General features: G+C 41.8%; 1 long non-coding RNA gene across 1 annotated transcript; it reads left to right on the forward strand.

Moving 5' to 3' along the window:
• The first annotated feature begins 6,099 nt into the window (after positions 1-6,099).
• LOC308390074 lies at positions 6,100-8,090 on the forward strand. Its single transcript, XR_013970389.1, has 2 exons — positions 6,100-6,910; positions 7,031-8,090. It is a non-coding gene; the product is annotated as an uncharacterized lncRNA (long non-coding RNA).
• The last annotated feature ends 5,432 nt before the right edge of the window (positions 8,091-13,522 follow it).

The raw sequence follows: 13,522 nt of genomic DNA on the forward strand, positions 1-13,522 counted from the left end.
CCCACAGCCACTCACTCCAGTAACTGGATGCATCAGGAAGGGTGAGAACAGAAGGTGATAAATGTGTTGGGGGAAACTTTTTCAAACAGAAATAACACTAAAGATGACTTTTTTTACATAAATTAGGGGGACTCCTGCCATTATTCCACAGCACAGAGGCCAAAATTATGCACAAACCCAATTTACCAGTGGCGTGTACCGTACTGTCTGAGATTTTTTTTTTTAAATGCCATCACATCATGGAAAGCAAGATGAAAGTTAAGTTAAATTATTGTTGGCTGAAATTACCTGCTGCACAAGACACTAAAACCATAATCTGTTTTGTACGACATCAAATTCAAAGTTTCATTACCTTCTCAAGACGTTTGAAAGAAACAATTTGACAGAGAAATTAAACTAATTTAGCTGTCAGTGTGCCGCGGCACCCGTGGCACAAAGTCAAACCCTCAAGGCCGCCCAGCTCATGGCAAACTCTTGGAAGCGTGCTTATCCCCAATGTGAGGCGCATGACTCACTACTGATGTGTTGTGACATTTCAGCCCATTCTAGTGAGCCTCACTGTACAGGTATGGAGATAAAGAAAGTAAGGAGTGAAAGTTTGTACAGAGAAAAACTAACAAACACACAAAAAAATGATGAAGTAACAAAGGAATAGTGAAAAAAGGAAGCAGAACTAAAGAGGGTGACAGATAAAAGAAAAAAGATGGAAAATGAAATAGGGCTGTGACCTTTTCACTCTTTCTCCATCTGTTAGTCAAATGTCAGCTGTGACAGGAGAGAGCAGTGTGTTATTAGCAGTGTGTATTAGCAGTGTGATAAACAATACGTTGAACCTTGAATCCTATTCTCCTTCTTCAGAGGCTTTTCTTCTAACTAAAATGACTAGAACATCCTGTATAATAATCATGACATGTCATCGCTTAAGTGTTGTTAGATCTGCAGGGCTACAGCTCTGAATATTTTATGAATAGCCTCAAATCTCAAAAATGACAAAAAATCACTAAAGAATAGCCTATGGTCTGTCACGCCAGCTATGCATTAAAGCCCCCAAAATAATACATCTTTGATCAAAAGGAAAAACTTGGATGGGTGAAGGTGGAGGTGGATCATTAAAGCAGGAGATCTTACTGTAAGGACTTTGATTGTACTTCACAGAACTTGGCATGCATGCATTTTATGTGAGAGCACTAGTTGGAGGGTTTTTCATTGTTGGCATCTGGTGGGAAGGCTACTGACGGTGGAAGAAGAGCTATCTTCTGTTGCATTAGTAGCTGATGAGCCAGGATGAGAGAACTGTCACTGGCTCTGCTTCAAGCTGCTGGTGATGAAAAGGGCTCTACAGCTGATTAGCATACCTCAGTGGTTTTTAATATTGACGCACAAGGAAGCACGTTTATGAAAACCAGTGTATCCAGTGAATACCTTTACATATCATTGTAGTTTAAATATTAAAAGTTGCATAGATTGTGATAAATGAGTGTCCAAAAGCATCTGTTTTGAATACCCTTTGAGCCTGACAGTACTCACTGTGATATTAATAAGAAAGCAGGATGGCATTGCTTCGCCTTTGTAGATTTCAACTCAGAAGTCTTCAAGTGATAATTAGTTTTTGTATCTCTTTTCTTTTGCTTGAAAATACCGTTCTTGAGGTTTGGATTCTTTTGCCAGAGCGTGTCTACATCTAGCATTCATTTATGTCATAGTAGTTATTTTATTTAGCTTTATATTACTGGGAGAAACCTGAGATTCTGTGCAAAAGCTAAGAAAGCATGAGAGAACATACAAACTCCATGCAGATGGGTCCTGCTCACCCTTGAGTAGGACTTCTGTGAAACAGCAGTGATAGCCATTGAGTCACTGTGATGTATGAAGCAGATCCTTCTCTGCAACTGATGTGGCAGCTGAAATGAATGCCATACAGAGAGAAAAATTGAGGGACAAGACTTGGAGGACGAACGGGAGCACGAGAGCTGAAGAGATGAAGCCAGGAACATGAACACAGCAAATAACAAATAGCATAGAATGTGTGCGGTAAATACTGGCCAGTTACAGACATACTGTTATTATGATGTGTGACTGTCAGGCTATGTGAAAGAATAACTATTTAGTCTAAAAGTGTATTAATAGTTAACATAAAATACCATTGACTGGCTCCTTTATATCAAAAGAAGCTAGTTGAGGTGGTTCAAGCATCTGACTAGAATGCCTCCAGGGCGTCTCCTGGGTGAGGTGTTTTTGGGCATGTCCTACCGAGAGGAAGCCCCGGGGCAGACCCAGAAGAACACTGAAGGGATCGCTGGGATGGCTGTGGATCAGAAGTCAGAGCAGGTCATCCACTAATCAGAAGGTTGGTGGCACCAGGTGTCCCCTTGGATGAACTGGAAGAAGTGGGCTGACAGAGGGAGGTCAGGTGTCCCTGTTGCAACACGCCTGAATACAATCAGTAGGTCATTAGCAAGACTTTATAGACCTTAACTGCATGCTGTGGTGGTGATTCAGCCATTGGATTCATGTTACAGCAGCTCATGAGTGAATGAACATGGTGCAATAAAAGTACTTTTAGAAGTATATTTTTCTCAAACACTTACATTAACTTAAATTTACTTGAGTAGGGTTAGGGGTTGCCACTTCAGCATGCAGTCAAGTTCTATACTCTTGCTAATTTTACTAATTTTACTCAGGCGTGTTGCAACAGGGACACATGGAAAAGCTTCAGGACAGCGGCCCTCGAGGACTGGAGTTCGAGACCCCTGGCTTAGACTGTTGCACCTGCAACCCAAATCCTGATAAGCGGCAAAAATGGAAGGAATTTGACTGCTATGCTCAGGCAATCTGGTTATGCTTGTTATTTTATTATCACATCAAAAATGTAAAGATTTTGCTAGACTTTAGTTGAAATGTCATCCACATCCTTAGTATGATCAGAGAACAAGAAGAAAGAGGTGGAACTTTTGCTCCTTAGCCTTCCTGTGGTGCCTTAGATTGAGTTCAAGACCCTGATGCTGTTCAGAGCCACACCGCTGACAGCTGTCAATGCTCAGGCCACAGTCTTTCATCAGCCGTTTGTCAGAACCTTGGTCCTCTTAAACTGGGACCGAATCCCCTGGTACATGATATCATGCAGACAAAACTCTCCTCTTCTCCTGATAAAGTATTCAGTGGACTGAGACCAAAGATGAATGAATGCCAGATCGTGCCAGAACACGATTTCAACTCTGCCCAAGTAGAATTGGCACTAACTGGCATTTTGTATAATTTGGCACTTTATCTGTTACTAATAAAATCTCTGAATTAATTTTCTAAAAATATATCTCTGCATTCCAATTTCTAAACTAAGAACTGGCTGGGGCTAATATTTTGTTTAGTCTATGTTCACACAGAATCTGAAGGTTTTATTTTCACATATAGTAGCTAATATTGAAGTACACTAAAAACTTTAAATAAACATGTGTTTTTTACAATCCACCTGAACAGAAATTGTCAAAATAAAGGTCAGCTCATGTAGTTGAAAACAGTATTTGGAAGTGCTAAAAAAGACTGTTTATATAGATTAGTAGCTGAAACTAGAGGCCTTTTCCTGATTTGTGTTTGGCATGAAAGAGCAGGTGTTGGAATACATTAAAATATTATTTATTAACATAACTGTTGCAGCAGTTTTTTGTGGACAGATTACCAATACTGTGCTTTATAAATTCAATTTACCACTGATTTAGCTTAAAAGCACATGACAGTTGCAGATGATGTGCAGTTTTCATGGTTCATATGCTGGTGAGTTTTTTCCTGGATGGTTTGAGGAAAAGTTACGTAACTGTGGGGGTTAAAAAACACCGAAACTCTGCCAATAGTTTGGCACACAACTTCTTCCTGTAGTCTGATCAACTCCATAATGGTTGCTTCTATTTATTGAAGTATTTACCACAACGTCTAGAGTTTGCAAACTCTGTATAACTTTCCCTCTGTATAACTATTAATGTCTAAGCTTCTGTACTGAAATATATTAAAACAACAGTAAAAGATTACATAATCATACACTCATCTCTTCAACCCAGCTGCCGGGGCCACAGCACTAGTTTACAAAAATCAAGAGTTGCACGACAGGCCGAAGCACCACAGTGGAGCATGCCAGAGGATGTGATATCAAACATGACAAGGAGACTGCAGCAAGAATAAAAAGGATACCTAATATGATTGGGAACTGAGTAGTTTATATCAATACAATGAGATCAACACAATGTGGTGCTTGTATTTTCTAAGCTCTATACAACTCATTCACACCAGCACTTTTTTTCTATGTTTAAGTGTTTTCCAGCTACCATTCAAACACCAGTGAATGCATTGGAGAGCAACTTGGGGTTAGTATCATTCCCAGGGATATTTGGCATGTAGACTGGAGCAGCCAGGGATCAAATCACAAACCTTCCAGCTCGATTATCTGCTATGCCTCCTGAGCTACAGCCATCCCAATGTGAAGAGAGAAATTGTCCCATTGGGGATGGAAGCTGTTGTTGGATGTGTGTCACTGGAAAAACTAAGGTTTGTGGCATTCAAAACACAGGTAATTTCTGCAGTCATGTGGTTTCTATTTATATTTTTCCCCACTGTATATTTTGTTTGATGTCTGAATTTTAATTACTTTTATGCTGTAATTTCAAACAATTTTCATCCCAGATTTATTTTTTTAATTCTGTTTGTCCTAATGCCATAAATCAACCACGTCCTTATTAATTTCATGTCTCCCTTGCTCTATTACATTTTCCATTGATTGCAAGATCAGAAAGAATAAACTTAGGAGGCATGTGATGATTAATTTGCCCATCCCTGCTGTTAGCTACATGCCGGGCCAACAGTGCATTACCAGGGAATTACAGAATACTGTAATTACTCATTTATATTCACATTTATAGATTTAAGAACCATATCTCCTTTTGAGCTGACATCTTTGATACTCTTAAGTATCGATTTGGTAGCTGGGTTTTTGTGTAAATTCTATTTCCACAACTTTTGCATAAATAAGATGTAATAGTGGCCCCAGTCTTGCACACTTTCTTCATTTAGATTGATACATAGGTAGGCAATGAAATGCAAGCACTTTGAAAAAGCTCAGCTATCCAGAGGACAGAGCTCCAGGGAAAAGACTTGGCAGACCCTGCATGTGGTATGATGCAATGGGGCAGCACTACATGACATCAAGAAAAAAGGCAACTTTAGATCAGTTTGAGAATGCCAGATATGAAGAAAATGTAATATTTTTAGGGCAAACATCCATTCATCTTCTTTCACTTTTTGCAGTGCAGTTATTTATAAGAATTGCATGCTTGCCCATATTAAGCACACTGCACACTGTAAAATATGTACTCCCAGAAGCATCTCTTTGTAATCCAAACCTTCAGTAAATGTAAGCCATGCATACAGACTGCCTCCTAACTTATTTTCAACCTAGCCCTGAACTTAAAGAAGAAGAAAACAACTTTACTGCCTCCTGTAAATTGAACAGGATACAGAAGCAGTGTCTAGGTGAGGGTTAATACAGTGTGGTGACAATCTGTCTTGCATTCGCTCCAGTCATCAGACTGCAGCTGACACCCATGTGCATATTGCCTTTGTCGTCATCCATCTTCAGAGCTGCAGAGCCCTTGAACTTAAAAGTCCCAGACACATACAACCAAACTTAAACGGCCAAGTGTTATCATGTAAACTTCATAGCAGAGATACTAAAGCTTTTAGGTAGTTTTGCTTTTTCTCATTACGTACTTAAAGTCGGCCGCTAAATATTAGCATTGTGTATAGTCTGATCCACTAAGTGTGCTTACATGTACATGAAAACACACTCAAGGGGTCACCTCATGTAGTTTCCTGAATTTCACTGTTGGAGTGGAGTGGTTTAAATAAAACCTTGACTTTAGAAGGAGAACTGTCCATCTTGGCTGTGTAACAGTGGTCGGCTGATGTGGAAGGAGAAATGTTGCCCCAACATTAAGGACTTCAAGTAGCTGGAGATCCAAATTATAACTGAAGGCAGACATGGAAAACACACAATCAGTAAGTTGGAATTTTCAGTCTATGTGGAGGAAGAAGCAAAATGCCAGTCTATTTATGTTAGATTTGTATTGTTGATTGTCATTTATGCTTAGAAATATTTACTTATATATGCTTGGAGTTTTGTAATTAGTTGTAGATTGGTAGAGGTTTTGATCCTTGATAGTCTGCAAACTTTGTGTGTATTAGACAGCACTTTGGGAGCATGAGAGGTCATACCGTGTCTTATTGTTTTATGGTAGGATTAACGTAGCTACGTCTGTTCTAGTCTAGGTGCTCTTTGTTTAGATGAACTGCAGGACTTCCTCACCGTGTTATCTAGGATGAACCATCTAGGGTGAGGGGGAGGCTACCCTCTTCCTGACCAAGGATGTTTGACCCTTTGATCAGCAGTCCCCACACACACACACACACACACACACACACACACACAGGCAAGGTACTCTTTGTTTGTATGTAGACGTCGTATGTTAATGAACCTATGCATATTCATGTAACCTCAATAAAAGGACAGTGTATGGGAGAACGGACGAGAGCTACTGGGGTCAAGCGAAGGAACGGTGCCTGTCCGGTTCTCTCCCGTGCACGAGAAACATGAAGAAGCTTGCCTACTTGTGTCTTGCTTTGCAGTGTAATTATATTGCCTTTAACGTTCCAGCGGATGGGTTCAAGCTACAAACCTATCATTAATTGGTCCTTCGATGCCGGAGCCCTGGAATCGCATTCACCGAGGGGAGGAGAGGCACGCTGACAGACTGACGTCAGCCAGGAAGTTCCTGTGGATTCGCGGTCTGTCCTTTCTCCTCGATGAATGACGGTCGGCGGGATTCGGGCTGATATTACACTCTAAGCAACGCCAAGTAAGTTTAAAGAGGCCGACTCTATAACCGTGTCGTTGTGCAGTCTCCGCCACTGTGTGAGGCGTTGAGAAGAGGCCGACTCTATAACCGTGTCGTTGTGCAGTCTCCGCCACTGTGTGAGGCGTTGAGAAGAGGCCGACTCTATAACCGTGTCGTTGTGCAGTCTCCGCCACTGTGTGAGGCGTTGAGAAGTTCGCTACTTTGTGTAGCGATACCCGGGTTCCTTGCTACTTTGTGGAGCAAGAGGTTCCTCGCTACTTTGTGTGGCTAGAGGTGAGTTCTCCGCCGCTTTGTGGGGCGTTGAGAAGTTCCGCGGGGTCCAGATTGTGCTGGACGATAGGCCTATTTTGTGTTGTTTTTGTTGTCGTCGTCGTCGTCGTCGTCGTCGTTGTTGTTGTTGTTGTGTGAGTGTGTGCGGAGCAGAACATGTGGTCTGTGACACCGACTGTTGTTGTTATCATGGGTTTCTAAGCAACCAAGAGTGAGTCGGAGGGAGACAGACGTTTGTGCTGGACTTTGCTCCTGGCAGCACAAAGTATTTATGTAAAAAAGAGAGAGAGCGACGGCTCCACAGCTGCGCGGGTTCACGCGAGCGCGGTCACGCGGACCTGAGCCGTGCGGTTAATCGCAGGCTTATAAATGGAAGAGATTCAAATGTTAGAAGTTTTCAGAAAACACACCAGCCTTGGAGAGCTGTGGAGAAGGCCAGCCCACATCAGCAGCACTTAAGATATGCTCTGGTGAATGGCTGTCCCCCCACCCCTTGCTGACACAAAACGTTAACTCTTCAGCCTGTGTGCCAGACCATAGACGTAATTGAGGTGGATAGTTGTTAAAAGTCATCTACATTACGCTTGTGGTTGCTTAAATTCAGTACGATGACATGTGAGGTGAAGTGATATAGGTAAATATTTCAACTAATGAAGTGCATAGAGGCACTTGACCTGTGTGGAAGACTTTCGTCTTATTATGAACCATTGTTGGGATGTAGAGCACACCTGTGAAAACAACTAATATGCTCAACCCTGTATGAAACATCTAAAAGTACATGATGGAGAAGCTGTGTTGAATATGTAAGTGTAAGACTTTGCCACTGTGGGCAGAGCATGCAACTACTGTGTGATGTCGCGTTGCAGTTTTGTTTTTGTTTTTTGAGCTGATGAGCAAGCTACACATTATCAGATCAAGAGCTGTCTGAGAACTACTCAAAGAGAGGGAAACAGAGAGTGTGCAGCGTTTCCATGAGCAGTTTTTCTGCACCTTGACTCGTGTGTGTGTGTAGCATCAGCATCATGTTTTTGTTTATTTGTTTTGTTGGATTAAAAATAATTAAATAAACTGGTGATCATGCTTATGGATCACCATGGCACATATCTCCAGCCATATGATTTATTTATGCAGATGAAAAAGTGAGTGTGAATGTGTCTGACATCACAGTGTTTTTGTGCACTGTGCAAAAGTGATTGCCTCTGATTGTGAGTGAGAGCGGTGATTTTGCAGACCACCAGCTATTGTGAAAAAAAAAAAAAAAAAAAGAGACAAATTACTACATTGTAGACGAAGAGAAATAATCATAGGAAAAAGGTTTTGTGTTGATCAGCCGAAAAACAACTACAATGTCATTTTCTGCTTTTAAGAAAGGATTGTTCACACAAACACAGACAGAGAGAGAGAGAGAGAGATGTGTGTTGATTAAGCAGTGATGATAATAATGAACATGTTTTAGTTTGTCACTTTCAGGTGAAAAGCAGACCTGTATCAATTTTCCACATGCAACAGTCGGAAGAAAGTTATAGTTTAACATCATTGGAAACATGCAGGCCAAGTTTCTGGCTGACTTATTTACAGTGCCATGTGTTTCTCAACCTCACAAGCGAGCTCACTCCTCCCTGAAGATAAGGAATGACAGCAGCAAGTCCTGAGCACAAAAAGTCCCAGCAAAGGTGAATAAACAGCAGCAGAAGAAGAAAGCAAACCCATCTTCCTGTCTGATTGGTTGAATTTCACGGAGGGGCGAGCAAGAAGGCAGCGTGAAGAGGAGTTTTTGTTTGAGTTCTCAGCACGAGACACTTATTTGATGTCTTTCTGGCCTTCGGGACTTTTTTGGAGATCAGCGCGCTAAACTTGCTGGATCTGAGGCCAGGGTCTGCGGCGGCAGCATGTTGAAATGCTCAAAAAGGACTGAGTGACTCGGGCAAGCCACATGCGGCTAGCGACATGAAAGAAATGGACCCTTCATGATGCGTTCAACGTGCCAGCGCTGTGGTGGGAAAGGCTCCATCATAAACACGCCCTGCGCCCTGCGCCGAGGTTCAGGCCAAGAAGAAGAAGACGATGACTTCCAAGCCCAAGAAGGTCGGCCTCAGCGTGGGCCGTGGCCGCTTCCAAGGAGCGCAACGGCCTGTCTGTGGCCGCTCTCAAGAAGGCTCTGGCTGCCGGAGGCTACGATGTGGACAAGAACAAGGCCCGTGTCAAGACCGCCATCAAGAGCCTGGTGGCGAAGGGCACTCTGGTGCAGACCAAGGGCACCAGGACCTCCGGATCCTTCAAGATGAACAAGGCTACTGAGAGCAAAGCCAAGAAGCCCGCCGCGGCCAAAGCCAAGAAACCGGCAGCAGCTGCTAAGAAGTCGCCCAAGAAGGCAGCAGCAGCACTTCAGCTACTAGACAGTACAAAGCTGAAGGAGAACTACCGGGACTGTTGAAGAGGGAGAGGACAAAAGAGTGAGAGGACAACAGAGTGAGAAGACTAGGTGAGAACACATAGGAATTATTTAATGTGGGAAATCAAAATTTGGGTTAGCAAACCTGGGGAAAAGAAAACTGACTGCTTAAGTTGGAAAATTGAGACGGAGTCTGAAACATTGCGAAAATAGAAACATATACAAAATCACACACACACAAGCAGAACATGCATTAACCCTACTAACAATTCCAAACACAAAATGACTCATGAAGACTCATAGCACATTAGTTAAGAAATGATTAAACAATAGTAGAGAAGTGTGTAGGAAAGGCAGCTTTAAGAACATGCTCTGCTGGAGATGCAGCTCCACAGACATGCATTAGACCTGCCTAATAACACAAACCCATGCAATGAAAATTAGCTTGTTATCTTTCATCAGTGTTACAATAGTGTCAATTTAGCAGACACTTGTTATCAAATACTGAATTTATCCTAAAGAAAAAAATTGACTCTACAAGTTGCAGGACAACAATTTAACTTTTGTGGAAAAAAAAAAAAGATCCTGGTTTGACCAACCAGTGATCAGACAATAAATTTAGTGTTAAAATGGTAAATTGGGAGAAGCTTCCTGCTTGATTGAGGCAGCATAAGTAATTTACTGTATGAGGGAAATTGTCTTTTGTGATACTATTTTGAACATGCTTTTCTGTCGTCCTGTCAACTTAGTGGGTTAATAGCTGATATGCAAATTAGTTGATCGGTTTTAGATTAATGAAAGGTGATTGAATTCTAGCACGAGTGAATGAGATGTGTTGGAGTTTGTTGTGTGTTGAGTAGAGACTCTAAAACACTGAGTTTCCTGCTTTGATGTGCGAGTGAATCCTGTATTTAGATACACAACTCTGAATACGTCAGAACAGACTGTTTTGTGAAGTGCATGACAGCATGTCACATGTTTTATGATGAAGGGAAAAAGGAAAAATTGAATAAAATAGATCTGTGGCTTAAATGAGTGAAGAGCACAGACCGGGTGATTAAACTCATAGCTAATATGACATTAGGGTTATGTTGTGTGTTGTGCAGCTGATGGTTGATTTGGAGTGAATCTAGCTGATGATTTTTCTTTTGTTGTGAAGTTGAGCCTGCCGATTAGTATGATGGTATGATAAACCATGCTAATGGTATGATTTACCCTCCTGAGATGAGGAGCTTGTGTCATGACTTAACAAGGCCTTTTTATTTTGATACTTTCACAGTGCACTGAGAGTTTGGTTTGATAATCTCTGTTATTTTTTATTTTTCATTTTTGAACAAGCACTGATTTTTGCTTGTGAATTTCTTTTCTTTGAGCAGATCTGCAAGTCGGGAATTAAAAGCGTTACACGTCGTCAAGAAAATTGTTGCAAGTGAGTTTCTCCACATTTAAAATGGGTTCAGGGGAAAGCCACTTATTTGGGACAATTAGGAAATGAGAGTCCCCCCCAAAAAGGATTCAACGAGGAAATCCAGTCTAAATTATTTTTCTTTTTGAAATAACGTCGTTTTGCTGAGCGTGGAAACGAATGCGATGATAATTTCCACAATTAGCAAAAGAAGGAACCACTGAGTGAATGAGTAAGAATTTTAAAATATCTGACTGACTGAACATGATTGTGTGAAGCTAACCCCCACCTGACAAAGGTGCAGATGAACCCATGTGTTTCCTTTTACAGGAGCAGAAAGATGACAGCAACACTCGAGGTTGCATGATGATTTAACCTTTTAAATGCCATTTTCTGTGTCTGTGCATTTATCAGGTGTGTTATTCATAGGCTTGAGTTGCTCACAGAGATATCTGTGACAAAGTATGCATACGCCTGCGCAAGCGCTAATATTTGCATTTTCTTTTCTTACAGCATGCCAGTTCTTCATGTGAATTGATGATGCGATTTGTACCAGGACAACTGGTTGATGTTTTTTCCTACTACAGGATTTCTGGGTTTATGTGTGAGGAAAACTGTGTTTACAGGTTATGAGTGGTGATGCTGTTGCATTGTGTTGATGGGAAAATGTGAAGGTTACTTTGATAATGTGAATAACCTGTGTGAAATTTCCTGTGTTGAGAACTGGTGTTACTTCTTTCCACAGCTAGGGTTGACTTTATGGTGTTTTTATGGCACCTCTGGAACCTGTTGACCTGTGTCTGACCTCTGTCTGACTACAGTCAATGTGTATTGCTAATGTTAATTTCTTTGAGAATGCTGTGGAAGATTCAGCTGAAACGGACAAGTGACATGAGTAAAACAAATAAGAGATACAGTGTTTCTGGGATAGTTTGATATGGGCTCATTAGCTGGCCACTTTTGAGCCCATAGTAATATATAAGTGGAGTGACTTTGCTTAAGAGCAGTCACCGATTACATTAATGTTGCCTGAGTACATGGGATGATCCATGTCTGAGGCGACTTATGAAAATAATTGTAGTTTACTGATTTGAGAAAACCTGCACATGACACTTGTCTTGCTGATGTTGAATGCTTCTTGTCCTTATGATACAATTGTTTACAGGTATGGAGTTTGATTTTACTTCCAGATTTTGTTTTCCAGGCCATGATGGTGTGTATGCAGGCTCCTGGGAGAGCCAGGTGTTAAGCAAACTTGATATGCAAAGCACACTAACATTTTCATTGCAGGATTATAGGTCCAGGGTGGTGCTGCTCCAGGGGAGGAGATGCCCTGATGTTGCCTGGGATATGATCTAGCTAATCTTTTTCTTTAAGACTGGAATCCAGGTTTGGTGAGTTGACGCATGGGTGTGTCCATGCGTCAAGAGGAGGGGTCCAAGGATTAACATTAAACAATGTTTTTTATTATTGTTGCAGTGATTTGTGTGATTAGCCGTTTATTTACAAATATTAAACCTATGCAAGTGGTGCACCCATGTTCAGATGAGGCTTTGATGGCCTATAAGTGAAGTTCACTGAACTAAAGAATGTGGTTTGATGATTGTTGACATGCTCTCCAAATAGAAGTTTTTCTTCTTAGCAAGGAAATACAGGTGCAGCAGTAATCTCCTGAGAAATCTTCAGAGGCCCAGTGAGAAGCGTGAACCATTCCAGGCATAGCTGACAGCCAGGCAGTGGTTGAGGTCAAAGGTCAAGCTGGTTGGGGCCCATCATGAAATCAGACCTTGGAGCCACAGCAAGGACCATGAAACTGCCTGCAAAATAGAGGAGAGGATCGTCCACAAGATGGGAGCTGAGGCCAGGAGAGAGGCTTCAGGAGGATCAGAGATCATCTTCAGCACAGCAGACATCACACAGAGAGCTGTGCTACTAAGCTTCCAGGAAATCAAGAGGAGACTTCCCACAGCAAGATTTTAAATAAAATGAAAGATTCAATATTGACGCTGAGGAAGACGACTAAGGTGTACGACGTGCTCTGCCTTAAACCTTCAGCAGCGTTGGAACATGAAAACTCGTGGGATGAGGGGAGCGTGCCAAGCTCCATCGACAGCGCAGAAGGAGTTCGAGGATGACATCATGATTCTGTGAAAGCACAGGAACCAGAAGCTATGGTGGTGATAACAGCAGTTTCCTATGAACATCACCTAACGCTGTGCCACTGTACTGTGCATACGATGACACTCTGAAGGCTGCTGGGATCATAACAGCAGTAAGATGACGGAACCCAGCACCCTTTCCACAGAGAGCTTTTTCTGCAGAGCGTGGACAATTAAGGAGTCATAAATATCCCCCTCACAAGACGAAGGTCTGAAGTCAGGTGATGGGGGCTGGTAAGAGGCCATAAAACTAGAGTGCTGAGAGGTCTGCAGCTTGGAAATAGCTGAGACCCATGTTGACGAACCACAAAACCAACTAGTATGTTTGAATGTCTATTCTACATACATTTGGACTCTGGTCCTATGGACAGTGATGGAAACAACTGGAAGAGACATTCAT

The sequence above is a fragment of the Rhamphochromis sp. 'chilingali' genome (genome assembly GCF_963969265.1).
Source record: "Rhamphochromis sp. 'chilingali' genome assembly, chromosome: 21".
Lineage (NCBI taxonomy): Eukaryota > Metazoa > Chordata > Actinopteri > Cichliformes > Cichlidae > Rhamphochromis > Rhamphochromis sp. 'chilingali'.